Here is a 12211-nt window from a genome sequence, read left to right on the forward strand (position 1 = left end):
AAATGGAGGCAAGATCAGTGGTTTTGCCGTTCCCTTCATTCTTCCTCCATCTCCTGACCTTTGGTTCTTCCCAGCTCACATCTCCACCTCTGACTGCCAACAAAACATTAACCCAATCCACAAAAACCCATACTTTCAAATGTATTGAGATCCCAAACACCCGAGCCTCATGTCCCCACATACTGCCCTGCCTGCTGCTCTCCATGGGAAGGTGTTTATGCCGAGCCATGTGTTGATGTTTGATCTTCAGTAAATGACACTCCCCTGATATGCCTCGTAAGTGACATCCTCATCCTGGAAGCTGGCCCAGATGAAGGAAATGGAAAATCTGCTCTGTGCCAGGTGACTGCCAGCTCCATCCTGACCCGGCCCCCTCGAGGCCACCCATATCCACTCGCTTGCCTTTAGGGAAGTGCCAGCCAACAGGTTGCTACGACAACTGGCATCGCAGCTGAGGCACAGAAATAGATCACCAGGAGAGCTAGGGACATGAACTGTAATCCCCAATGACAGCACTGAGATACCCACAGCTAGCTGCTCTGACCCCTAAAAGAAGCACCAAAATGGGGGCAGGGTACTCTTTTCAGATCCAGGATAATGACGCTATTCCAAATGATGTGTGCCAGCAGCTAAGCAGTAATCCAGTGAGATTAATATATTTCATTTATTAGTTTCCTAAGAGTGAAGGGAGGAAAACTATTCATAAGCACAAGTGTGACGGTCAGAGGCAGGTAGAAAGACTGAGGTTGTTAAAGAGGAGAACATTTGATGCCTCAAGTAACAGTGACCTTTTTTTTTTTTTTAACAACAGCATCATACTCTCACTGCCCCAGTGCTTGGAGAAGAAAGCAGAAGAGGCAAAGGAGACTAGAAAACTAGGGCTGTCATGGTGAAAAAGAGAGGAAGCTTTGTGGCCAGCCCTTTGTTCTGTGGACTGAGTTTTACAATGCTTATAGAGGTGAGCAATTCACAGAGCCCTGGGCCTGAAGAATGCCTATCATATTTCTGGAGTTTAGCCTTCAAGAAACTTAAAAGAAAAAAAGTCACTCCTATACAAGTCTCCAGAAGGAAAACAAAAATCAGCAAAGGAAGAAAAACCAAATGGAAATTTTAGAAAGTAATTTTAACAAGAGGGTTTTAAGATGGGTAAAATAAGGTGTCTCCCAATGTTTGTATAGATACCGGGCATTCTGACCTAGCGACATCCCCTAGTTTGGATGTCACAGTCTGTGCTGTGGGCCTAACGACCACTTCTGCCAGCATCTCCAGCTGGTACATTCAACTGCCGGGCACTCAAGAACGGGAGAGAGATGGCCTCAGAACTTTGTGCATGGATGCTCAAGAGAGAAGCAGAACTTACAGATAAAGTTTTTTTTTTAAGGGCCTAACAAGCATACTCCAAAGAATTTGCCTGAGTTCCCCAAACAAATTCTGGAACGCTAAATATGCTGGCACTTGCTATAATTCCAGAACTTGGCAGGGAGAGATGGGAGGATCAGGAGTTCAAGATCATCTTTGGTTGTATAACAGTCTGAGGCCAATCTGAGCTATTAGAGACCCTGTATACAAACAAACAAACAAACAAACAAACAAACAAACATACATCACTATTTGTATGTCATCCCATTTCTATTTCAATTTTAGTGACTGTATTGAAGAAAATTGTTTCAGGAACATAGCACAAATAGAAAAAAGATGTTGAAAGACTAACTTGCTTCAAAATGGGCTTCAAAAGAATGCAGTTTGCTACCTTACCGATGGGAGTCTGTACTTCTGCAAATTGCTTTCACAGAATCATGTATATATTCACCCAGATGAAAGAAGATAAATCAGTTCTTTCAATCTATGATTCATCTTAGTGAGAGTTTACTATACACTACTGTATGTGATCCCTAGTCCCCCAAACCTCTAATGAAAACGGCCTGGCTCTGGGGTCGCACATATCCTGTCTCAAAAGCACCTAATACAAGCTGTGTTTGCCAGTGTTCTGCTTGTCCCTTGCCTTCTCAGGGCACACACATGGATGGGTTGACCTCACACCTCTGCTGGGAAGTCTAAGTCAGAGGCTCCTGGAAACCCGGCTCTGGGTAATTCTGTATCCTTTTAGCACACCGTGGCATAGCCATCCCCAATGGAGCGCTTCTGAGATATCCTCCCAAGGACAGCGAACAGAAGCAGGTCAGTCCTTCACCCTGGACTGGGAATTCATCCTGGTTCATAACCTTATTTTAGCAAATAGTATTCTAAATGTCACAATCAGCCAGGCTGCTACCTGACCCCAGAACACATATACGGCAGGAGTTCACAAACTCTTTTTCTTTCTCCAGCTTCTGGTGATCCATACTTCTGAAAGACTGCTGGTGGGGGATTGGGATGGGGTGGTGGCGGGGGAGGGGGGCTGTGCCCTGGGGGAAGCTGGTGCTGAGGAGAGTGTGCCTGCCTGTGATGGCTAGAGCCAGCCAAGCAACTCAGCACTGCTGAAGTCTTCCCTCAGAAAGAGTCCATATAAGGGTCTCAAGAAGGGTTCCTTCTCCAGGTTACACCCAAGAGCGATGGCCTGGAACTAAGAGGCTGCCAGGAAGTGAGGTTCGAGGAAGGTGGAGGAAAAGATTCAAATGAGCAAAAGAGGAAACCTCTGCCACCTGCAGGCCAACCTGCGCTTTCAAACAAGGACTAAACACATGGAAGGTACCCCCCTCCCCGGATGCTAATAATAACATCCCCTCTCTTACCTATTTCAGAATGTTCCTACGACCATCTAGAAATGAGTATCAGAGAAGCAAATCTAAAAGCTCCAACCTGACAGCCACCTTGGGAAACCACTTGCTAGCTCTTAGAAGAATGTACACATGCAGTTACTCCGGGGATCAGAAGTCACACCCTGTGTCTCGGTGACGTTGGAACAGGCAGAGCCACGTTCGTTTTTGCCCGGGTCTTCCTAGGCACACTCTAAGCAGTTGTTCTGATAAGGGGTCAGAAGACCCCCACAATCTTAGGGATACCTTTATTCCTGCCATCCTCAAAAGCAGGGCAGTGTGTTGCCTTCCTAAACTGCCTTCTGGTAGCTTCCCTCCAAATTCCACAGAGCAGCAGCTAGGCCTTGCTTGAAACAGCCCACCATTTCTTTCCTCTAATGGTACTCTGGAGAGCAATGCTACCCCTGACCTTGTACTTAGCTAACTTCCGGTGCATACGAGGGAGCACAAATGTCAAGGAAATGACACGACTGTACAGGATACAAACACCACCATCTGTAGACAGTCGAAGTGCAGGCTGCTCACAGACACGCCACAGGCCGCTCAGTTGGAAGAGAGGAGGAAATGCTCGGTGTAGAAATTTGCTTCTTATGTATGAGAAAATCCCCAGGCTCACTGACAGTTTCTCTATAATATGATGTCCTTAAATGATTTCCTTACCCATGTTTATATCACACCCATCACGGACATTTGGCGTCTACTCCAAGCGAAGAGAAACAAGCAGCAGTGGGCAAGGGCGATGGCTCAGTGGATGAGATTATGACTCTCCAACACCTACATCAAGAGCCAGGCATGGCCACGATGACACCTGTAGCCTCAATGCTGTGGACAGGCCATGGCCACAGGAGGATCACCTGGGCTTGCTGTCAGCACCTGCCCTGTCTAGCTTATAGCACAGGGAATTTGATACACGTATCTGGCCCCAGAGGCCATTCTTACAGACACATCCATATTCATAATTAAAACTAAAAATATCTTTAAAAACTATTATGTTTATTCACCTTTGGGTGTACATGTATACATTTGGCTGTGCACAGGCCATAGCAAGTGTGAGGCGATCAGAGGACGATTTGAAGGAGTCGGTTCTCTCCTTCGATCGTGTGGGGCTGGGGGACTGAGCGCGTGCTGTTGGAATTGCTGTGAGCACCTTCATCTGCAACCTTCCCAGTCAGTGCTGAAGCCCTTCAATGGAGCTTCTGGCTCTGTGGTGAGCCCCAAGCAGAAAATTAGTGCATCGTTACTTCGTAACTGCAGTTTCGCTGTTAGGCATCCAAATGGGAATATCTGTGTTTTCAGATGGTCGTAGGTGACCCCTGCGAAAGGGTCGTTCAGCCCCCAAGGGCTTGTGACCCACAGGGTGAGAACTGTGGGTGATGCGCCATTTGGCATCATATGACTACATTCAGTGTACTAACATGAAAGCACTTGAAAAATAGGTTGCAGCAAATCGTTGATTTTTTAAGGAGCCAAGAGGATCTGAGCTGCTTCATGGCAGAGTGACATCTTGGTGACATAACATGCTAGGACTGCATCAGTCACCAAGTTCAATTTCTCTTGTTGCCCATCTTGAAATGGGTCTCCAGGGGTGCTGCAACCCAGGTTCCATGGCCACCTGCCACAAGGAATGCAGAGGGAAGGTCTCCTGACTCCTCATCCAGCTCTCACCACCTTCCCCTTCTCTCGTAAGGCAACGATGCCTCTCCACTCTCTGAGAGCCAGGTGGAGACACCTTCTCGGGTGAAGGCCAACTGTTGGGAGGAACGTGACAGATGGGAGAGGCTACCAATGAGACAGGAAGAGGAGTAAATGCGATGAGTAATGAGTCTGAGGCCGTGCTGATGAGGCCGGGCCACTTTGCCAGAGCTGCTGTGGTTATTTCTCACATCTCACCACACCCACACTCACACCCGTCTGCACGCAAATACACATTCCTCAGCATTTCCCACTTGTAACACTCCTCCGTGGCACAGGCCTTAAGGCTCCCAGAGTGTAAGGACCAGTTGAAAATAGAAAGCAAGGGTTATTTAGAAGGGTAGAGCAAGGTTAGGAGAGGCCACTGATAGCCTATCTACTAAGGGACAGCCTCCTTCTAGTCCTCAGCACTCAAGGAGGTCTCCAGAATTCCGAGTTTTCTTCCTCTCAACCTACTCTGTTTACAGGGGGAGTTTTCAAGGACCTTAAAGTTGGCCACTTGGCACCTCCAGATTTACACCTTGGGACCTCTGAGAACCCTGGGTAACCCCGAGGTCTGCCATGAGCCCTTCAGAGCAACAACGTAAAAGAGAAAATCCATAAAGGCACAAAGCAGGCCACAGTGATCGTCCTCATTTAAACTGAAGCTGGGCCTGAACGTGACTCTCTATCAGATACACGCTTCCCAGGAAGATATCAGTATGCACGCCAGCAAGATACCTCACTGGCAGAAAGAGTTTGCAGGGCCCCAAATCCTTCCATGATTGTGACAAAAACTTCTATGGTAAGTTTTTTTTTTTTTTTTTTTTTTTTTTTTTTTTTTGTAAGAAGGAACATACACAATTCTCCCCTCGTGCAAACCCCAAACCAAGATGTCCACTGCTCAATGAATAAGTAGCACACAGCAACTCACAGATTTATAAAACACCTCTCTCTTAGGTGGTGGTATTTCTTAGGGGCCATGACCTGCCTATGCTCATCGGTGTACTTGATCTTAATAGTACAACTAAGAATAGAAGCCATGACCATAGGTGGCAGAGCAAGTCACATATTTCCAGGGCCCACAGGATCACACTCACACATGAAAGCACACTAAAACAGCAGCACCTTCTGTGCACTACAATGAGGCACTGAATTCAAAGAGTTAAAATTTTTTAAGTGTGTGTGTGTGTGTGTGTGTGTGTGTGTGTTCCATAGGTGTAGTTGCTTATGGAGGCCAGTAGAGGGCACTGGATTTCTAGCAGCTGTAGTCACATGGGGTTGTGAGTTTCTCTGAGGTGCATGCTGGAAAATGAAGTCTGGTCCTCCGCAGAGTAGCGTGCGCCCTTGACCTCTGAGCCATCTCTCCAGTTCCAGGAACTTTTAAAATTGAACAAGGCAATTTTGACAATATTATTGAACCACTAGGAAATGGGGATAAATATCTTAATACAAATGTTTAAGAAGTCATGAGACATTTTAGAAAGTTCTCTTTGACATCAATACCCTTTTTTCTCTATGGTATGCGCTCTTTGTATCTCAGCTTTATGACGACTTTTAAACAGTCATATAGAATAAGTGATAAAAGACTGAAAAGTAATTGTTATTAAGTCGCATAGAAGTGCAGCCGTCCGTGGGATGGCTCTGTGGGTACAAACGCTGGCGGCCAGGCCCGCTCACTTAAGCTCCTTCAAAGTTATACAAAATGAAAACCTGCTCTGAAGCTACCCTTTGACACCCACAGGAAGGCAACCTCCTCCCCAACACGCACGGTCACTGAGTGTAATTGAAAAAAGACTTAAAGAGTTCAAAACATACAACATACATGCTACTAAATCTCCATACATGCACACCATACTCACAAATAATAACTGAAGTTGTTTCTTTCCATTCTAAAATGCAAATTATATATTAGATATATATAATCTTTATATTCTAAAATGATTGCTTCTTTTCTCAGAGTTGTTCACTGGACATCCAGAACTTTCCTATGGTTGTATTCTTCCTGGTTATATTCTCTCCTAAATTGTGTGTGTGTGTGAGTGAGTGTGAGTGTGTGTGTGTGTGTGTGACAGTCACGACCAAATGGCAGAGTTAGGCAAACCCATTTCAAGTTTCATAGCAAATGGGCTCATAGAAGCTCAAAGTGAACCATTTCATCAACTACTAGACACTGAATCTTGTAAGAATCTTCAGCTGACAGGAAGCACAGTTTGCTAATCTCAACATCACAGACATTCACCCTGAGAAAAGCCATTAAAACAACCAGTTTTGGATTGCAGAACTCTAAATAACTGTTCTTCCATACAGCTCTGAGACTTTGAAGGTCAGAAAAGCCAAACCAAAACCACATACACACACACAAAAAAAAACCCCAAACCAAATCAACCAAACAACAGCAACAAAAACCAAAAACTAAATCAACAACATCAACAAAATCAACAACAAAATATTCTGGTTAAACAAAAGAAACCTGAGATAAATAATAATGCCGGTTTTATGCATGAAACCCAGACCTGTAATTCCCTATTGATCGTACAAGAAGAACAGCAGCAAACAATGCCCTATGCATTTGATACCCCCAACTATGCCAGCAGCAACGGCGTAGAACCCCTGTATTCCACCTTCATTCTACAAGGAGACCAATCAGCAGTGCTCCACAGCAGCCGGGGGGAAAGGCAAGGGCCTGGTTACAAACACGGACCCTCTTCTGAAAAGAAGGGAGCCACTGGGTGATCACCCGGGCTCACAGACATTCGCAAGGCCCATCTGTCTCTGCAGTCAGTTTGTCACTTACAGCATTCACTATGCTCGGCTCCCAGGAAGCCTCCTCAGGACTTCACCGTGGAAACTTCCCTCAGCAGCTGGGGCGCCCAGGCTCTGGTGTTGTCTGTCTTCTTTTCACAGAGAGGTGAGAAATACCTGGCGTGGGAACAGTCCAGAAAGAAAAGAAATCAAAAGCACATCTATTACCCAATCACTTCTTCCAACGATTTGGTCATCTGGTCTACAGATGACCAGAGACCATTTCACCAGAGACCATTTTCCAGGACCTGTTTTTTGTTTGTTTGTTTTTATTTATTTGTTTGTTTCATTTACTATTCAATATAACCAACTTTTTTTTTTCCTTTTCTCCCAATTCCAGGAAACTTCATATGGAACCCAAACCCAGGTGAGATGCAAAGTTGCTCAAAAGAAGCCACTGTTTGCTGGAGTGTGTGATGGGTGACAGCATTCCTGGCACTGGGGAGGTAGGAGCCGGAGGACTACATCAGTCTGGGTTGCGGGAGACCCTGTCTCAAAAACATCGAACCAGCAAAGACAGGGAAGGAGGGAATCAGAGAAACAAAAAGTTGATAGGGGTCTATTTCAGAGGAACACCCCTGAGTTCCTGGGTTTAATCACCTGCACTGGAAGGACAAACCTGATCCCAAAATAAGTCACTTGAGTTGCTCTCTGGAAAAGGAAGCAGGACTACAACCTTTGGCCATTTTTGTACCTCCTGGTGAGACTGGAAGGATCAATAAGTGCTCTTGAGAAGCACTCTCAGTTCCCCGGAAGACAGACACTATGTCAACAGAAGGTGTTATTATTGGTCACGGCCTGCTACTGAGCTCGGAGCCAGGGTCTAAAATCCAGCTTTGGCTGAGCACTAAGCATCAGCTCTCGCTGGACGTCATCAAATATCCACACCACCCTGCATTGCTGTGGTGCAAGGGGAAGAGGAACAGAATCAGACTCCTGGAATCTCCAGGAGAAATTTTTCCGAAAGAGAGGACGGTGTGTGTCAGGAAGCTAAAGCTGGAAGCGTGCGAGGCAGACTACAGAGCCAGGCAGGAATGTGGTTACTTGGGCCACAGCAAAGGGCTCCCTTCAACTGCGGATTCATGGCGTTTCTTGTGCCCAACATCTTCAGGGTGGTGAAATTTCCCACTTGCCTCTCTCTCACCTCTCCCCATTGACTGTGACACTCACATACACAGAGGTGGCATGAGGAGGCTCTTACTGAGGACTAGATCCAGCGGCCTGGTTGCTTTAATGCAAAGACCTGCCCAGAGCCCAATAGAAAATTCTCTACACCTGGATTTCTTGTTTGTTTTCCTTCTTCCTGGCACACCCATTGGAAACCTCACTTCCAGGCCATTATCAGCAACCTATTTTAACTTCTGCACCATGAGGAGCAACAGTGGAGAGATAAGAGTGAACAGACCCCAGCGGCTTTTTGGGGATGATGGAGGCAGAGGATTGCCAGCTCCAGTCAGTTTTCTCTTTCAAAGAAAGTCAGGAGCACAAGTTGAACTTGCATGGGAACTGTAGTCTTAGCATTATGGATGTGGAAAGAATGATTTCCAAGAGAGAAAAAAGGTGGCTCTCTCAAACAATAAGAACAGTGATGATGAAGAAGATGATGATGAAGAGAAGAGTAAAATAATATCAAGTCTTAGGTTTGGAATAGATAATACTGATCAGCAGAACTCAAAATAAATTTTTTAAAAGGGAGAGACAAAATTAGTTCCGAAGGGAGGAAGGAGTTGCCTGTTCTGCTGTAATTAATCACAGTTTTTATAGTGAATCCGGCTTGCTGAGTGCTTTCTTATTAATTAGCACATTCAGAGGACAGAGTTTCATCTAATGCCACTACACTCAACCAGGGCCAGAACAGTGAACAAAAGAGGCAAGGACCCCTGCCCTCCTCACACCAAGAGGAATGGAGCCCTAGGGAGTTGTACCAATGCGTTTCTAAAATGTCCAAAATTTGAAACCCAGACAAGCATCATGAGGGGACAATGGACACCGTGGTTGGGAATTTGGGGCTCAAGAGAGCTTGCAGAGAAGTAAAAGGTAGAATTTAGTGCAGGTGAGGCGGAGGTGCAGCTCAGTGGCAGAGGCCTGGCCTAGAAACAGGCCTCAGGTTTCAGCCAGAGGAAACAGGGTGAGCATCAGTGAACGTGACGTGGGGCCGTGCAACTGATTTCTGTTACTGTTTGGATGGAGTCCTTTGGGTCTCCTTGATGAAGAAATAAGCAGCAACTATTTTCAGGGACTTCAAAGGAGGCCAGTTCTTCCTTCTGACTAAGACACTCACCTGAGTAACAAGTACTGGCAATTGCTGCCAGGCAGACCCATTCCAGTTAGGCATTGTTCTTGATGTGACAGGAAAGGAGGTACTGTCTCCCTAAAGTAGCAAAGGCTAGCCCACTATCGTAGTGAACTAAAAAGCTGCCTTGCCACATGCAGGTCAGAGCTGAAGAAAACCCACTCCAAGAGGGCTAAAGCCTGCACGATGGCGTATGCCTGCAGTCTAGAACTTGGGAGCCTGATGGCAAGAGGGTCATGGGTTCCAGGACAGCCTGAGCTGTAGATTAAGTGTTTAGGATTGCACATCAGCCTGGGCCTATAAAGACCCTGTCTCAGAAACAAAACCAAATCCAAATAAAACAATAAAAATAAACTCACATAAAAGGGCACAAACCAGTTGCTACATGCAACCTTCTGGGGTTGGGAGGGATGACAAAAATCAAAACCAAAAGCTTAGTACCCTGCTTTAGAGTTCAAATTTCTGGCTTCCCCTTGTTCTTGTTCTCTCTCTCTCTCACGTAATTTTACAAAACCACCTCTCCTGCACTTAAACAACATTTATGCCGAACTTCAGCGGTACCTACTACTTCTCTCCTGATTTGTAAACTGGGACTCTGTTTTCCCACCCCAGTAAGGAGGGAAGCACACACAGAAGCAAGCAATGGAAAAGCTGTGTTCATCACCACTATTCTCTTGTTTCCTATCATCCCAGAGCTGGCTCAACTTAATTCTTCCATTAAGAAAGAAAGAAAGAAAAAGAAAGAAAGAAAGAAAGGAAGGAAGGAAGGAAGGAAGGAAGGAAGGAAGGAAGGAAGGAAGGAAGGAAGGAAGAAAGAAAGGTCAGTAGTTCATATTCTTCAACCTGATGATATCCCCAGGCAGGTTCACTCATGTTCTCTCTCTGAGAAGAGTCAGTCTGAAATCCGGTCTGAAACAAACATGGCTGGCTGAGCCCCGAGTCTCTTTCCATTTGAGACAGCCAGGATAAGAGGTGACATTTTCCCCCCTTACTAGTTTCTCACAAAAACAAAACTACCAATAACACTCTCAGAATACACCTCATCCTGACAGCTACAACAAGCGTTAGCAGACCCAGGAAAGAGAGAGAATGCGAGAGACAAGACTCCTTGCAGCCCGGTTGCCCAGAGTCTTGCCATCAGACCTGGGGACATGCCAGTCTCATCCTCTATCCACAGGACAGAGGGACACCATGCCAGCCTCTCCTTCCCTTGAATGCCCAGAGCACTTACAGTCTCCACTGCACATTTTGACCCAAGGTCATTTTCAAGTCAGCACTCCGCTGTAGTCTTTTTATCCTCTATTGGCTTTATTGAAGTCTTGAAGGCTCAGAGGCTCTCTAAGCTTCTTGATGAGTGAGACCTTGCCATGGCCTTCTTATGCAAGCTCCTAATAGCATCTGGCGGAAAGAGCTTGAATGGAAAAGAAAAGATCCATGGCCCAAGCTTGATCTAGAAGAATTTTTAACCCTTACCTACAAAGGACTTATTTCTCTGTAGCTATAGTTAAGACCTTCTCTGTACCATCCTTCCTTTGTATGTGGGTGCACGTTAATGTGTGCATGTGTGTGGAAGCCAGAGGAGAAGTTTTGGGGTGTCGTTTTTAATAAGGTTTCTCACTGGCCTGGAACTCAGCAAGTAGGTTAGCCTGGCTGGCCCTGTGGCCCTGGAGACATACCAGTCTCAGACTCTCCAGGGTTGGAATAATAAGATTAGCCCTTTTTTTTTTCCTTTGATACAGAGTCTCACTGTGTGGCCCTAGCTGACCTGAGACTTGCTATGTATTCACAGAGATTTCACCTGCTTCTCCCTCCTCAGTGTTGGGATTAAAAACGTGTACCATATGCCTGGCATATTCAGTTTTGTTTTTTGTTAATAGTAGACTCTGGAGGTTGAACGTTGAGTCCTCATCCTTGCAAGGTAGATACTTTACTGAATGAGCCAGCTCCTCAGCTCCCCAGTTCTTCACCATTCTCTGCCATCCCAGGGCTTGGAGCTCCAATACTTCCCATCCCAATGCAAGCCTCCCACAGAACTGAAAACAGTTACGCTTGGCCTTCTTCTTCCAAGTCTTTGAATCCACCCCTTGTTTCATTCATTAGTGGCCTCTGAATAGCTGCTATCTCCCTTTCAACTGTTCCCCTCTCACTCCACTTCCATGGCAGCAGGGGCCTATACTCTTGAATCTCACAGTGTTTCCCAAGCTTCTGTTGCTGAAACCCTCATCCTGTGTAAACACGGAACAATCTGAGGGGATGGATCTCAAATGGAAACCCACAGCAGACTCAGCGGGAAGCCATCTCTGGAAGTGCTGGGAGAGTGTAGGTGTGGGCCAGAGAATCTGTGGTCCCCGTGAGGCCCCAGGTGAACATGACACTGTTGTTCTGGGTTCACACTCAGAGCCCCGCCTCTCTAAAGTGGCACCCTTCCCTGACACAGCCGCACTGGCCGTAAATGACTCTTACTCAAAGATTGTTATAAAGGAAGGAATGATAATAACATAGTCCAAAGAGCTGCCAAAGGATCAAATCGTTCAAACAAACAAAATAAACCCCATATACTGTCAAATGTATAAATACAATCTGGAGGTACCTTTTGTGATCTCCTTCCACTGGCGCTCTCAATCCATTCTCCTGCTATCTCCAGACCTCACTGAGGTCAGCGCTGCCCTTCAGCACCCTTTCTTTC

General features: G+C 46.0%; 1 protein-coding gene across 5 annotated transcripts in view; it reads right to left on the bottom strand.

The window, feature by feature from the left end:
* Positions 1-12211, bottom strand: part of Atxn1 (ataxin 1) — a 399758-nt gene that overhangs the window by 134641 nt on the left and 252906 nt on the right. For all 5 annotated transcript variants that reach the window (XM_060372972.1, XM_060372974.1, XM_060372975.1 and 2 more), the window contains one exon: positions 7225-7349. The gene's annotated coding sequence lies outside the window, so the exon portion shown is untranslated. The remainder of the gene's footprint in view (positions 1-7224; positions 7350-12211) is intronic.

The sequence above is a fragment of the Meriones unguiculatus genome, chromosome 19, assembly GCF_030254825.1.
Source record: "Meriones unguiculatus strain TT.TT164.6M chromosome 19, Bangor_MerUng_6.1, whole genome shotgun sequence".
Lineage (NCBI taxonomy): Eukaryota > Metazoa > Chordata > Mammalia > Rodentia > Muridae > Meriones > Meriones unguiculatus.